The following is a 14,851-nucleotide window of genomic DNA, read 5'->3' on the forward strand; positions in this document are numbered from 1 at the left end:
GCCAGGCCATTCCACCGTCACCCTGCCTGCATCGGACTTTCGTCTTAAACGTTCAACTTGGTTTTTTTAAGTCACATTCCCCTCATCTTTTTTAGCAAGGGAAAGAAAAATAATGGGTGTTATCTCTGATAATACTGTAACCAGCGTTCAGGATAGAGGCAGGTTGAATTTTCTAGGGGAAAAGATGGAAGAAAGAGGCATGGAAAACATTATAAACTAAACTGGAAAAATGCATTGGCCCTAAGTATGCATTCAGGGGAGACTTATGGAAACAGCATATACCCTTCATAATGACACTACTGAATTGTGCATGGTAACCTTGGTGAAGGGACCAAGGTCACAGGGAAGCGAATCGCAGTTCTGGGCTCGCTCATGAGTGGTAGTGAATGCACACAAGTCCTCATGAGGTTGAAAGACAGCTTTGAAGTGCTTTCTCAGAAGAGAGCTTCCCTCTGCCACAAAGCACGTCTGCCCCTTCCCTTGGAGCCGCACCGAGCAGGGGGGCTGCGGTGAGCGGCTACCTTAGAGCTTACTTTTCTTCACACAGTGTACTGCTCGTCTGTCTGTGTGTTTATGTCATTTGCTAATTCACTAATCCCTAAAAATCTTAAAGGAAAAAGTTGAAGGGTACTACTGTGAAGGCATATTACCTGGAAAATGCAAATTTAGATCTTTTACCATTGAGTTAATGGTTCTTGCTTCCCAGCTAAGTTCCCTCCCCTTGAAATTAATACACAATGTGTAAATTCTATATTGAGTCAGCGATGAGCTGTGAAGACTCCTAGATGAATGGAGATTGAGACCACGTGTAGGTTTTAAATCTCAGTGACTTCCTTCTGATTTAACAAAGATTAGCTTGTGCATTTGAATACCAAGCCCTCTGAGAGCAATAAAAACTACACCATGAATGTTTGGGTTTTTTTTTTTTTTTTGGAGGGGTGGATTTTGCTTTTCACGCACTTCAGAAGGGAAGGGGGAGGCTCCTTTCATTTTTTAAATTAATAAATCTCAGAACAGTGTTTTTCTTATTTCTTTTCCCTTACCCCCTTTTGTTTCTGATGTTACCGTTGTCCAGATTCAGGCTGAATGTTGGGACAGTCGTGCTCGTCTTGGTCGGGGAGGGTCCTGATGTTACCGTTGTCCAGATTCAGGCTGAATGTTGGGACAGTCGTGCTCGTCTTGGTCGGGGAGGGCGTGCTCTAGATTGAAGTCGTTGGCAGCCCACACGCTCGGCCCTGGGCTGGGCGGGGCAAGGAATTTCTGTGGTGTTTGCTGACCTCTCTGCAGGGAAGGGGTCTGCTGACCTCTCTGTAGGGGCAGCCTCCAGGGCCAGCCCCCCCCCACTGGAGATATACAAAGGGCGGGGCCCCAGGCCTTGGGCCCCTCCCACAAGTGCCCGACAGGCTGAGTTCTGAGCCCGGGTGCTGCTGGCCGGCGTGTTTCTCAGCTCGGGTCCCGGTGCCATGTCTTTTGTCACCTGCACACGTATCCTGGTGCAGCCTGGCGAGTAGAGTTTGGCTTCTGGGCCCTCCCCGTGTGTCCAGCAGTCCCCTCTGGGAAGTTCCAGGGGGCTTCTAGGGTGCCTGTGGCATTTCATGGTGACCTTGTGACAGCTACCAGCACCTGGGGGCTTTCTGGTCCCTCTCGGGGTCTTTGTGACAGCACTGAGCAGAGATGGCCTCACTCCTGCAGGTGAGCAGACGCTGGGGAAAGGCTTACCTGGTCGGGGAGACCACTGACAAGAGTTTTAACCCCAAAGAAAGAAGTGATGCCGGTCATCCGGTCTTTGGTGACGGCGTACGGGATGCATGGCCCTGTCTGTCCACAGCCCCTGCCTGAGAAGCACAGAGTCAGGCTGAAGAGTGGTCTCTACACAAACCACTCAGCAATGACACAAATCAGCAGCGTGAACAGAACTTTCTTGCAAAGGCAATGCAGGCATGATCGCCAGTCGGTTTGGAGTCTGCACCACGTTTGCCCCGCCCCCCCCCCCTCCCCGTGCGCACACGCTCTTTGTCACACTAGTTACTGAGCACCGAAATCGCTCTGGGGAGAAAGCGGTGCATGCAGTCACGTGTAGGCCCAGAGCCGTCTCCAAGCTGTCCGCGCCCATGGGACCCCCATTTGTGTCAGATTGGGGGTGAAGAATAAGTATCTCTCTGCATGTTGCTTTGTCTCTGCCCAAGACACCTGTAGACAAGCCAGATAGAATCTTCTCAGCCCAACTGATTGTCAGCTGAATTGTCCGACCCTGTGTGTGAACTCGTGCTGCAAATTTCTCACCCACAGCTGCATGCAGCCCCGGCATGCGACACACCGGGCAGTGGTGCCACGTGGCTTTCAACCCTCTGCAGTGTAACCGGGCTTAGGGTTAAAAGTTAAAACCATGGGCCTGACGTGCCTACCTGCCTTCCGTCTGGAGACAGCATGTCCCCGGCCCACGTGCCTGCCCCTCTCTCTAGCAAGTTAGCTCCCAAAGCAAAGGCAAGCCTCCCCAGCACCTGGGCGTGGCCCATGGCGCCGGCCACACCCCGGCCACGGCCCTGACTCGGTCCCACGAGGTGAGTGGTGCTGCCGGGTGTGCGCAGATGTTCACGCGGGTTCTGCAGCCTTGCGTATCAGGGCCAGGACACAAAAATGCAGGGACGTGTTTTGGGTAGGAGATGTCACACTGCACTCCGCTTGATGGAAGGGGTGGACACACGTGAATTAAGTTCGCTGCAAGCCTCAGCCACTAGCTCACTCGGTGGCAATGGTGGCGTTTCCCACAAAACGTTCTGGAAATAAGAGCGCTTCAGGGAGCCCAGGAAATCACAGGGTGGCTGACACCTGGCAGCAGCAGCGTGTTCTTTTCAAAGACAATTGAATCGCTTTAAAGTTTTAAGCTTTGTGATGACAAGTTCACTTGGAGTTTTCTTTTCCCATAAACTTTTCCGTTTCTTAACTTTTTGTTGCAAAAGTATTTTGGACAGAAGTTGAACTGTGAACGAGATGCTGACATGCACTAAATTGTATTAAACTGGAGTTACTTGATACCATGAAGAAATGCATCTGATCTACTTGTATTTATTGTCTCAGAATTGTACGTGGTGACAATCAAATAGTACTTGCCTAAACGCCAGGAAACTCACCGGCTTCTTAATCGTAAGGGTCGTCAGCAAGTGCTGTAGCTGTAAATGAAAATGTCTCTCTTTGGAAAATCACACCAACCATCGACTCAAATGTGTGGGACAGATGTTGGGGTTCTTTTTCTATTATCGACCCTCTGCCGCACCTGACCGTTGGCCGGCTTCAAAGGGTGATACATTGTATACAGGGTGCAAATGTATTATATGGATGCTTCCTTTTGTACACTTCATTTTTACAAATTTGCTACAGCTTTGTGTAGTTGAGGAGAGCGGTATTTTTGGTCTGTGGGAGCTTGTGGGGGGAGGGAGTGGGGGGAGCTATAACTTCGACTCTAAAAGCCTGTATCCCGAAAAACTGGCTGCATTTGCCGTGCGCTTGCGAAGGTCACTTTGTACGCAGGCGTGCTTGAGCCTGCCTGAGTGGCAGTATTTTCTAGATAAAATGCTGTGGGCGTCATACTTGTTGATTAAAATTGCTGCTGTGAAAGAGGGGGATAAAATAACCCCGCTACAAGAAAAAGTGACTGACTGCCTCCTTCTGTCCCTTTGCTTCTGGTCTGCGGAGGGTTTTCCCAGGGAAGGAAAGGCCCTCCAGGCACATCCTGGCCCGCGGGGTCCTCGCCTGAACAGACCCTCCCGAGGCTGGAACTGTTTCTCCGAGGCTGTCGTGAGGACACTTTCTGAGCCTTTCCATTTCACGTCAGTTGCTTTCGGAAGGGAAATCGAGAAGGAGAGCAATCGTCAGGCGGAAACAAGGGAGAAAATTCAGTTGGTGCATAAAGCATGCTAAGTGACCCTCTGCCTAAAAACGGGTCTTAAAAGCCATCCAGGACTAAAGGTTTCCAAAGTAGGCATGTATATATCAAAAACTATTTTTTTGTAAAAACAAATGCATTCTGTGGAGAAAACCCAGGAACGCTTTTTCTTTATAAAGAAAGGAACTCTTGTCAGAACCAAGAGCTAGTCCAGGGTCTGATTTGTCTGTCTTGTGAAAATAAATCGAGCTAAAAGAACCATGGTGTCACTTCTGCTCTGGGAACGGCCCCTGAGTATGTGCTTTTCTGCTCTGGGGCCGGTGCCGGCAGTGGGGATGGGCCCACGTCCGCCCTGAGACCTGGGAAAGCCGGGCTGGGACCGGCGCTCCTGGCGCGCACACGTCTACCCACGATGTAGCTTTAAAAATGTATCCTGAGTTCAGAGCATGCAAGGACCAGCACGTGCGTACAGGCGCCCCCCCCATACACGCGTGTATTGGCACACACACACGCACACACACAGGGACACACACAGCCCAGACAGCGAGGGGAGAGCTTGGGGTGGTCATACAGGAACAGCCCCACTAGGAAATGGGATGACACCCCAGGCCTGCGCTGGGGGCTCCCCCTCCCGTGTCTTCTCCCAGCGTGGAGCCTGAGAGCACAGCCCGGTCCAAGTGGCCGCCCAGCAGCAGGTCTGAAAGTGCTCTGCAAAGGCTGAACCCACAGTGGGGAGATGGAATTGTCCTGTGACAGCTCAGAGGAAGGGGGCGATGTTGCGTGCTCTGGGCTCCAGATCCACCAGGTAGTGGCGATGGTCCACCTACAGGAGCCCCGACATCCTGCCAGGGGTCGGAGACGCGGAGGGACCCCAAGTACTGAGAGGCCGGAGCCGCGGGGCAGGGGTGCACTGTCTGAGAAGGTGCTGCTGGCCTGCCCCAGGGGTCCTCTGGCTCCCCCCACCCCAAGCTCCTCAGTCATGGCTCAGGACCAGAAGACCTCTGGGACATGGTTGCCCCGCAGACCGTGCTAAAGCATCACCACTTACCGGTAAAGGATTCCGCTGATGTCTGATGAAACGGTCGGTCCCACCTGCCCAGGACTTTGTAAGAAAGCTGACCCACTGGGCCAGCCCAAGGCCTTGGAAGGCAGGGCGGTGGCCGCCCCCCTGGGACTGTGCCCTCCGGACACAACACGGAGCTGTGCTCCTGGGCTCGGGATGGACCTGCAGTGCCCAAAGTCAGCCGGGCAGGTAAGCGCTGTCGGCCACCCCTCCCGCTCAACCCTGTTTTCTGTGGCTCCAAACAGAAAATAGGGTTTGGGGCCAGCCTGCATCAGCTCCTTCTCCAGGGAAAGATTTGGTGCAGAAGGAGGTGGGCGCTATGGGCCCTGGGGAGGCTCAGGGTTTGGGGGGGTGCGTCCGGCATGGGGCTGCCCCTGGGGTCACGCAGGACTCCGGGTTTGGAGAGGCGCCCGCCCTTGGGCGTGGGAGACACGTAGTCCAGACGCCCCTCCTCAGCCCCGCTGTTCCCCTGGGACACCCCGCACATCGCCAGTGTCCTTGGCGCCCCAACGGCGCTGAGTCAGGACAAGCGTAAGGAGAAGCGTTTCTTCATGGTGGCTCGGTTTGCTGCTCACTCTCCGGGACCCGATGACCCGCAGAGCTGCTGGGGGTGGAGGTGAAAGCACAGACGTGCCGTCCCTGCCAGCCCGCACGGCAGGCGCGCCGCAGAGTCCAGCCCTGCGCAGGGCCATCCGGAGTGCGGCTGACCCTTCTGTTGTTCCCACGCTCTGTCCCCAAGGAGGGAAACTCATTTTACTGTCCTGAACGCTGTTCCCACTTAGATTTTTTTTTTTGGCTGTACCGCGTGGGATCTTAGTTCCCCGATGGGACTGAACCCACGCCCTCGGCAGCGAGAGCACAGAGTCCTAACCACTGGACCGCCAGGGAAGCCCCCCCCACTTAGACCTTTTGCAGTTCCTTTTCCAGTGTCCTTAGCACGAGTGAATTCCGCCCTCTGTCACAACCCCTGTTAACAGATGAGCACGTGGAATCTCCCGGGGAGACCTCCGCTTGTAGGATGTAAGTGACCCGCGCGGCATCATTGGGCATTCTTCCTGCTCGTCCCAGAAAGGGCTGCTACCCCACCCCAGGCGGGCGCTGGACTATAGTCTGGAGGTCGAAGGCCGCCCTCCCCCAGGACACGGCAGCAGCCAGCAGAGCGGACGCCTCTCGGCCAGGACATCCAGGTCTCCAGGGTTGGGGGAAGCAGGGGGCCGGGAGACGGACCTTGGGTCTCAGCCAACAAATGGCTCCCGGATCCCTCAGGCCTGCAGCACCCAGAGAAGCAGGAGAGCTGGCCTCGTGCCGGGCATGCCTGGAGAGGCCTGTGCTATCGGCTCCGTCCCAGCAGGAGACAGACAGAGACCCGCCCACCCAGTCAGGAGGGGTTAATAGGGGGGCCACTCCCAGACACGGTGGTAGCCGGTCATCACTCAAAGGCGGCCAAGGCAGGTCTTCTTCCGCGACAGCTGCTGCAGGAGGGGGAGAGCCAGGGAGACCCGAGCCCTGCTCCCCACGCCAAGGCAGGAGGCTCCGGAAGGCTGGGCGCCCCAAAGGAAGGGCACAGGGCAGGGCTGGGGCCGTGAGGCCAGGCCACCTGGGCGAGCTAACTGGACGTGCCGGAGGCACCCTGCGGACAGGAGGCCGTGTTGCGCCTGGAGCGAGGGGCCCGGAGGGTAGGCCCTGACCTCCCCCGGGACAGGACGGGACGGGACGAGAAGGGGAGAGCATGGGGCGCCCTGAGTGTTTGCTCCCTGGTCCTCAGGGCAGCGGCGCAGGGCGGGGAGGTTTACGTCTGAAGGTGAAGGGCGGAGGATTTGTAATCACAAGCCGGCTAGAGAAACCGCTCTGAGAGGGGCTCTGGGGGGCCCCCGCCTATCGCCAGGCGGGGCTGGAACAGGCAGGGGCCAGCAGAGCCGGGTCAGTCTCAGAGTGGGGTTTGGACAGAGCCGTTGGTCCCAGAGTCTTTGCAGTTCTCACCACCCTGCGGAAGGAGCTGGGGGACAAGGGCCGTCCTGCTAGCTGCCCCCTGGCGTGGCCCATAGGGGCACGGAGCCCCTGAAGCGGGGTCACCGGGGCTGGAGAACAAAGGGAAGCCAACCTGCACAGAAGCTGCCAGAGGGAACTTGGGAAAGTCACGGCAGAGTGGGAAGGCGGGGAATTTCCAAGGGGCATCGCTGCACTACAGGGGAGGTCCCCCGCAGCACGCGTGGCCTGTGCTCTCACTCTCCCAGGGCTGTGATGAGTCGCCCGAAAGGCCTGGAGCTGGGGGGGAAGCCCCAAGATGAACTTTGGGAAGGACAAAGAGCTGAAGTGAAAACGAAGCACCCCCAGCAAAGCAACCAGGCAATCAATTTCCAAGCGTTTGAAACAGACAGAAAGATGGAGAGAATAGTGAAAAGAATGCCCGTGTGTCCGTCCCCAAACCATGCAGCCTCGGGCGTCCTGGCATCCTAGCCGGAGGCCCATCCGTGGTGATATCCGTGGGCCAGGCCGTGTTCTGGGTGCTTCACACGTGGTAACTCAAATGTCCCATCAAACCAGGAGGAAACACTGCCGCAGTAGGTGGCAGAGCTAGAGGGGCCGGGCCGTGGTATCCCGGTCCTGCAGCCCCTGCCTTCCACGGGATGGCTCTCAGGACGTCACCCAGGTGAGCGGGATGGGGTCGCACTGAGGGCTCACCCTGCATTTTGCTGTCCTCATGGTCCAGCGTTGCTGCCGTATCATGCTTCTTTGTGTGGATACGTCAGAGTCTATTTTCCTGTTGGACTCGCAGGTGCACCATTTTTGGCTGCAGTGAATCTTCCGTCCACGTTTCTCTGCGCTCTGGTTCTGGTGCGAGAGCCTCGGGCGCATGTTTGGGGCTGGAACGGCTACATCGAGGAGGAAGGAGGCCCTGCTTTCCCAGATCTTCCCTTTGTTCCCAACCCCCACCCATGGGTGTGCGGTCACAGGTCCACGGCGAGTGTAAGTGCTGCCCCTACAGGGGTGCGAGGGGTCCCGTGTGGTTCAGCCTACGCCTCCCTGACCACTGGGTTGGGGGGGGCGGCAGTCCAGCCCCAGCACATGCGTGTTAGCTGTGGGAGCTTCTTCTGCAGAAGTGTTGTAACTTCCCTCCCTTTTCGAATTTGTTGCTGGCCTTCTGTTTATTGATTCCTGGACTTTCTTTATATAAGTCGGATGCACTCGTTTTTTTGGCGGTGTTATTCATTACCAAAGTCTTCTCATTTCTGCTTTGTTTTTTCCCTTTATTTTCGTGTCTTTTGATGCACAGAATTTTTTTCATTGAGTGGAACTGAATGTGTTCATCGTTTCCTTTGTGGTTTGGGACACTGTGTGCCTTGCTAAGAAATCCGTTCCCTTCCTGAAGTCATAACTGATTTTCTCACACTCTATTTTGAAAATTGTAATGTTTAGCTTTGAACCGAAATCCACCTGGAACTGAATTTGGGGGATGGCAAATAGAAGTAGGTATCCTAGGACTTCCCTTGTGGCGCAGTGGTTGAGAGTACCGCAAAAAAAAAAAAAAAAAAAAAGAAAGAAGTAGGTACCCTATTTTATTTTACGTTTTCTGCCTGGGGAACAGATCACCCCAGGACCATTTGAAGATCCTGCCCTTTCCCACTGGTCAGCAGGGCCCCCAGGGTCACCGCAGGCCTCCTGACGTGACATGCGGGGTCTGCTCCTGGGCCCTTATCTCATGCAGTTGGCCCACCGGCCCCGTGTTTCTGATGGCTGTGGCTTCACAAGTAGTCCAGGCATCTGGTAAGGCAAGCCCTTGTTTTTTATTCTTCAAATTTTTCTTGGTTATTCAACAACCTTTATTCTTCCACACAGATTTTAGAATCAGCTCCTAAGTTCTATTTAAAAACCAACAAAACCTGTTGGAACTTTCCCTGACATGAGGCTGGATTAACTGGGGAGGACGGCCGTTTCCAACATCGATTCTTCCTGTGTGTGAACATTCTGTTCCTCCTCTCATATAATCCTCTTTCACGTCTTACAATAAAGTTTTATGATTTTTCCGTACAGATTATGCACTCCTCTTGTACCCATTCTGGGCTGTAGAGTCTTATGTGTGTCCCTCAAGTCAAGCTCGCTACTTTTATTTTTGCAATTTTCTATATCCTTGCTCATTTCTACCTGATAATCTATCATGAAGAGAAGGATATTAAAATTCCACACAAAGTTGGCATTGTCCATTTCTCCTTGAAGTTCTATCAATTTTTGTTTTCTATTGCTTGGTGCCTATGAATTTACAATTATTTTCTTGGTGAGCTGCTTTTTGCTCTAAATCGAATCTAATGTTAATATAGCTACATATTACTTTTCTTGCCTAGTGTATAATTTTTCCTTCCTTTTAACTTATCTGTGTCTTTATATATATATATATATATATATATATTTTTTTTTTTTTTTTTTTTTTTTTTTTTCCGGTACACGGGCCTCTCACTGTTGTGGCCTCTCCCGTTGCGGAGCACAGGCTCCAGACACACAGGCCCAGCGGACACGGCTCACGGGCCCAGCCGCTCCGTGGCATGTGGGATCCTCCCGGACCAGGGCACGAACCCGCGTCCCCTGCATCGGCAGGCGGACTCCCAACCCCTGCGCCAGCAGGGAAGCCGTCTTTCTCGTTTTTACCCCCAAAGTCACTGTTGCTATTTTCAGAGAGTTCCCATTTGCCTGGATTTCCCCGCATCTGCAGCTTCTGGGGTCCTCGGCCCTATTTCATCTTAGGACCCCACCCTGGGCTCATTCTCCTCGAAACAAACCTTTGGGAACTTCCTTGAGTGGGCCCGGTTGTAGTAAACGTCTCAATTTTAGCTTTTCTGCAAATGTCTTTATCTCATCCTGGTTTTGAAATGGGAGTTTTAGCTGTGTGGTAATTACAAGGCATCATTGCTTTCTCTCAGTATTTTAAGACATTTTCCACTTTTCTTGCTGGGAGGTCAGCGGACAGGATCTTATCGTTCCCCCACCACCACCAGTTGCTAAGCCGTCCTTTCTCTCTGTCTGATCTAAAATTCTCCCCGCTCTTTGTCTTCGCTGTCTGTAGCGGCACTAGAATATGTCAGAGCGTGAATTTATTTTTATCTGGCTTGAAATTTGACTTGCCCCTTGCATCTGAGAATATAGTCTTTTATCAGTTCTAGAAATTTCTCAGCCATCATCGTGTTTCACATATTGCCTCTGTTGCATTCCCTCCCGCCTTCTCTCTGCAGCTCCAGCCAGGTGTGCTATACCTGCTTTTCCATTGCCAGGTCTCAGACCCTCTTTCCCGTGCTCCACCTCTGGGTCTCTGCACCACCTCTGGGTCTCAGGGGCATTTCTGTCCATCTGTTGGTTTGCACATTCTCTCAGCAGCCGCATCTAATCTGCTCTCTAAACTGTCCACCGAGTCTTAAAATTTACATTTTCATCACTATGTTTTTTAAAAGGGAAAAAACACTTCTCTTTTTCATATAGTATCACGTTTCCGCCTCGTGCTTTTGCTGTTCTTTCAACACTTGAAACATTTTGTACCCACGAAACCGCGAATGGCTAAAAGACCCAGAGTCCCTGAGTTCTGGAAATACCCGTCCTCACCCAGCACATGCAGGGACAGGCCGCTCTCTGGGGAGGTACCGCCTTTCTTTGATTATGCGTGAGGAACGCTAAGTGACCGGAGGTGGCCGTAGCTTTGTTTCTGTGCAGTACTTAGTGTATCCCCCATGGAGCACCCTCCACGTTTCCCCCAAACCAGAACCTCTAGTCCAACAGGATCTAAGGTCGCAGGGATGAGAAGCACACATTTTGCAAGTGGGTTTCTGGGATCGATGGTGAGAGGACCCAACCCTACCCCCCACCATGGGTCCCCAGTGGCGTATTACTGGGGAGTCTGGCTATGGGGAGACATGACTGTACATTCCGCTCTTGGCTAAATACATAGACCGTGTCCTGGAGCTTAACGCCCTACCCCCACAGTCGCTGAGCCTTGGCTCTGCAGGCCGTTTTCTGGGGCTGGCTGCCCTGGGGGATGGGGAACCAGTGACACAGCAGTGGTCTCTGTGGCCACAGCTCTCCTGCTGTGAAGTGAGTCCCCGATCTGAGGCTGTGATGCGTGAGGTCTCCTGACTGTGAGCTCGGCACTTCAAGAACCCTTGGATAGCGGTGCGGGCCCAGGCCCTGGGGGCAGGGGAGCAAGCCCCTGGCTGGAGCTGATGTCACCTCTGGTGGTGATGACCTACTGCCCTCTCCAGTGTGGATGGAGGTCTCCTGTCACCAATCCACCCCCAGCTGGCTGGTTGGGCGCCTTGGGAAAAAGGCCACTGTCACGGGCTCAGCATCCGAGTCTTCTGCTGGCGGGCTGGACATTCGGCCACATCATCCTCGGAGAGCGGGGGCACGGGCTGTCCCGTGCAGTGGCCCGTGAGTGAGATGCTGACACCTGCCCGATGGCCCGATGAGCCATCTGTCCACCTGGTTTTTCTCTGCGATGGATGTTCTCTGTGGACGTTGGCGGGACACAAAGATCCACGTGTGTTGTGCCGCCCCCTTAGACCAATCCACTTTCCCTAAGGCATCCCATGGATGCCTTTCCCCCGAACCTTCTGGATCTGGTTTTCCAATTTTGCTGCTTCCAGGCAGCTGAGTAGTGAGTGAGCCGAGCCATTCATCGCTGCCCAGAAGTCCTCCCGTGGCATCACCTCAAGCCACCCCTCCCTCTGTCCAAAGGCACGGCGCAGCGATCTCTCTGATCTCTGCCCACTGGTCTTCAGGGCCACCTGCGTGGGCTGGGGTGCAGTCGCTGTGCATGTTCCTTTGGCGCCATCACACGAGGCTGAGCCACTCATGAATCAGACCCAGGATGCTCCCTCTAGTAGCGTCTTGGGACTTAGGGGACACCCCCAAGGGGCAAGGTGTGGCTGAGAGGGAGGTGTCAGGGTGACAGAGGTGACACGAGGGGCGGGACCACGGTCTGTGTCACTTCTTCGTGCTCAGACTTGATACCAAACGTCCCATTTCCATCTTGGGACAGACGCTGCTGCCCCTGCCCATCCTATGACCCAGTGGTTTGAGAGCACCTAGCTTGGGAAGGACGGTTCCAATCACACCTGACATCCCGTGCTGAGGCCATCAGGATGTACCAGGACCCAAGACCCGCTTGGCAAACAGCGTTTAGTTCTCTGATGCAGAAGGCATGGCATCACTGCAGAATCTTAGGGTCCTGGGCTGCGACCTTCCTGTGGGGCTGTTCCCGCTGCCACCAGGGAGCTGAGTTTGGTGGAAGCATCCTCGACCACCATACTGGCCGTGGAGGGCGGCCACCTGAGCTTCTCCACGACGGCAGTGCCCCACGCTACTGCGTCCCCTCTGCCTTAGTGGAGTGGGGGGGACCTCTGACCTTCCTCAGAACACTAGTCGGATGGCGGGTTCTCCAACCGCACGTGTGAATCTGCTAGAACTCTTCGCCTCCTGAGCCTCCAGGCCCCTCCCCCACACCCTGCCCAGGTAGTGCTGGCATCTCCATGTGCTACAGGGCGTCACCACGGCCATGCCCCAGGGCAGCCCGTCCGCAGCACGTCAGGAGCACCCCAGACACCCCACCCAGCACGCTGGTGATCCCGAGCTCTGGGGCAGAGTGCCCAGCTCCACAGCCTCTTCCCTCCCCGGCCTTACGCTCTGCACCCCTGCCCCTACCGTCCAGTCCCCTAAGGACCGCTCCCACGCGGGAGCCAGACGCTGCACCGAAGCAGGCAGAGCCCGCGTTCCCCTGCTCAGGTTAGGCTCAGGCCTGGCCCTCGTGGCTGTTCTGGAATCAAGGACTGGTGGCAGCTGGGGGCCGCCTGACTCAGGGAAGGCCTCTGCGGGTCTCCAGGGAAGGGGGGGGTGCCCTCCCTCATACGGGAGAGGGAGGCTGCTTTGCCGGCCCAGAGCTCGGGGCAGCTTGGGGTTCACGACTTGCAGGCAGGTCTGGTACACTTTTCGCTCCTGAGTCTCGGGGTCCCGTTCCCACCCCGTGCCTTGTCGTCAGCACAGGAGGCCCACAGAGTCGCGTGGCTAGATCGCCTTGAGGCTGTGCCTCTCTCGTGATTCAGGTGACCAACCGTCCCAGCGTTCCTGAGACTGTCCTGGTTCTAGCCCTGAAAGTCCCACATCCTCGGAAACAAACGCCTCGGTCGTGGGCAGTCAGTCACCTGGGCCCGATTTTTAGGACAGGCCAATTACAAGTGGGGTGACTGACTGTCCAGGGACAGAACCCGAGAACCCCGCTGAGGGCCCGGGCCAGTGCGCTGCCTGAAACCAGAACTGGCCGGAACCATCGTCATTTAAATCAGGGAAGCATCTCATCACTAACACTATGTTCAAACAAGAGGATGCCGAGTTAAGAATTAACAGATGTACAGGGAGTGAGACTGGTTAGTTCAGGAGCCGAGGTTAGATTCACCTGGGGGACTCGACTGTGTCCCCGGGGCAGCGTTCCTCTCACTCGTAACCTGACTTGCCAGCAAAGATTGAGAAGTCATGTGGGGGCACGGACAGAGCGAGGATGAACACAGTGGCCTGTTTCTGGAGGCCTGCAGCCACCCAGGGCCTTCCTGGCACGCAGCTGGCGCGTCCGCGGCCACACAACCCGCTTAGGGGGTGGCCCAGACTAATGGCCACTTAAAAATGCATGACCTCGGCTCCAGCCAGGTGCTGGGTGGTGTTGGGAGGCTCGATCCCTGAGGTCTCTCCAGAGGGCCCTGGAATCAGCATCTACTCCGCCTCCTGCCGCCTTCCCTTTGCCGGCCCCCCCACCCCCCTCGGGGCAAATGCTGCCGCCCTGAGCTCTGTCACCGGCTTCTCTCATCGCAGGGGTGTCTGCCGAGCGAGCGGGCTTGACGGTCTGCACGGGCACACGGCACCAGGACGGACCCCGGGCTGCCAGGGCTGAGGCTGCTGTTCGGCGCATTTCCCACCCAAGTGCACCAAGCGCGTCAAACATACCGTTTCCCATCCCGCCCCCAGCGGCTCCCAGCGGGTCCCAGCCTCAGGTTAGGCTGCAGGACCTGGCTCTGGCAATCCTGCAAGGCGCCAGGGTGTGGGCCACCATGTGGACTGGGGTTGCAGCTCCCAGGCCGGGGACGGAGGCTCCTCTCAGGTGGGAGCTGTCTCTGTGCATCTCTGCTTTCAGAGCGGCCCCTCTGGTCTGAGTCCGGCCTTCTCTTGCAGGACTTTGCCGTGACCAGCGCAGCCCAGAGCGCCCTGCCGTCACCTCGGGGCTCCAGCCAGCCATGCTCTGCACCCAAGCCCAGCAGGTGGCGCCTTGTCTGAGTACTTAGTCATCACAGAGCAGAGCCCACTCTCATGGCGTTAGCTGCAAGTGATAGGAACCCTAACAGCGGCCTAAACAAGGAGTGAGTCATTGCCCACAATGAGAACAGAGCCAGGTCCGTGCTGACCTGCCCTGCAGCTCGGCAAGGTCAGGGCCAGCGCGTCGTCTGTGCAGCCAGCGCAGGCTGGAGCGTAGCTGGACACGTGCACGCTTGGCCCGGCAGCGTCCACGGCAGAGGCCGTGACAGGCTGTGGGGTGTCAGCCGACCATCTCCCCAACGTGCACGGCCTCCCAGCACCTGTGTTCTCAGGAGGACTGCCTGGAGGGAGCCTGAAGAGCCCAAAGCCCCCTAGGCTGAACCTCCACTGGTGGAAGTGAGTCCTGAGCAAACTGGCTGGCGAGGAATTTGGGAAGTGAGGGGCCCGTGGGCCCAGGACCCTCCAGTGACTGACAGCGGGAAGTGACAGCTGCCTGAGAAAGGCCGGGTGCAGCAGTTGCCGTGGTTACCATACACCCTCTGCCAGGGACACAGGGGCCGCGCCGCTGAGGAAGGGGCCTGCCTGCTTTTCTCCCGCCGCGGAGCGCAGGCTCCGGACGCGCAGGCTCA

Source organism: Phocoena phocoena, chromosome 4, assembly GCF_963924675.1.
Source record: "Phocoena phocoena chromosome 4, mPhoPho1.1, whole genome shotgun sequence".
In the NCBI taxonomy this organism is placed as follows: domain Eukaryota; kingdom Metazoa; phylum Chordata; class Mammalia; order Artiodactyla; family Phocoenidae; genus Phocoena; species Phocoena phocoena.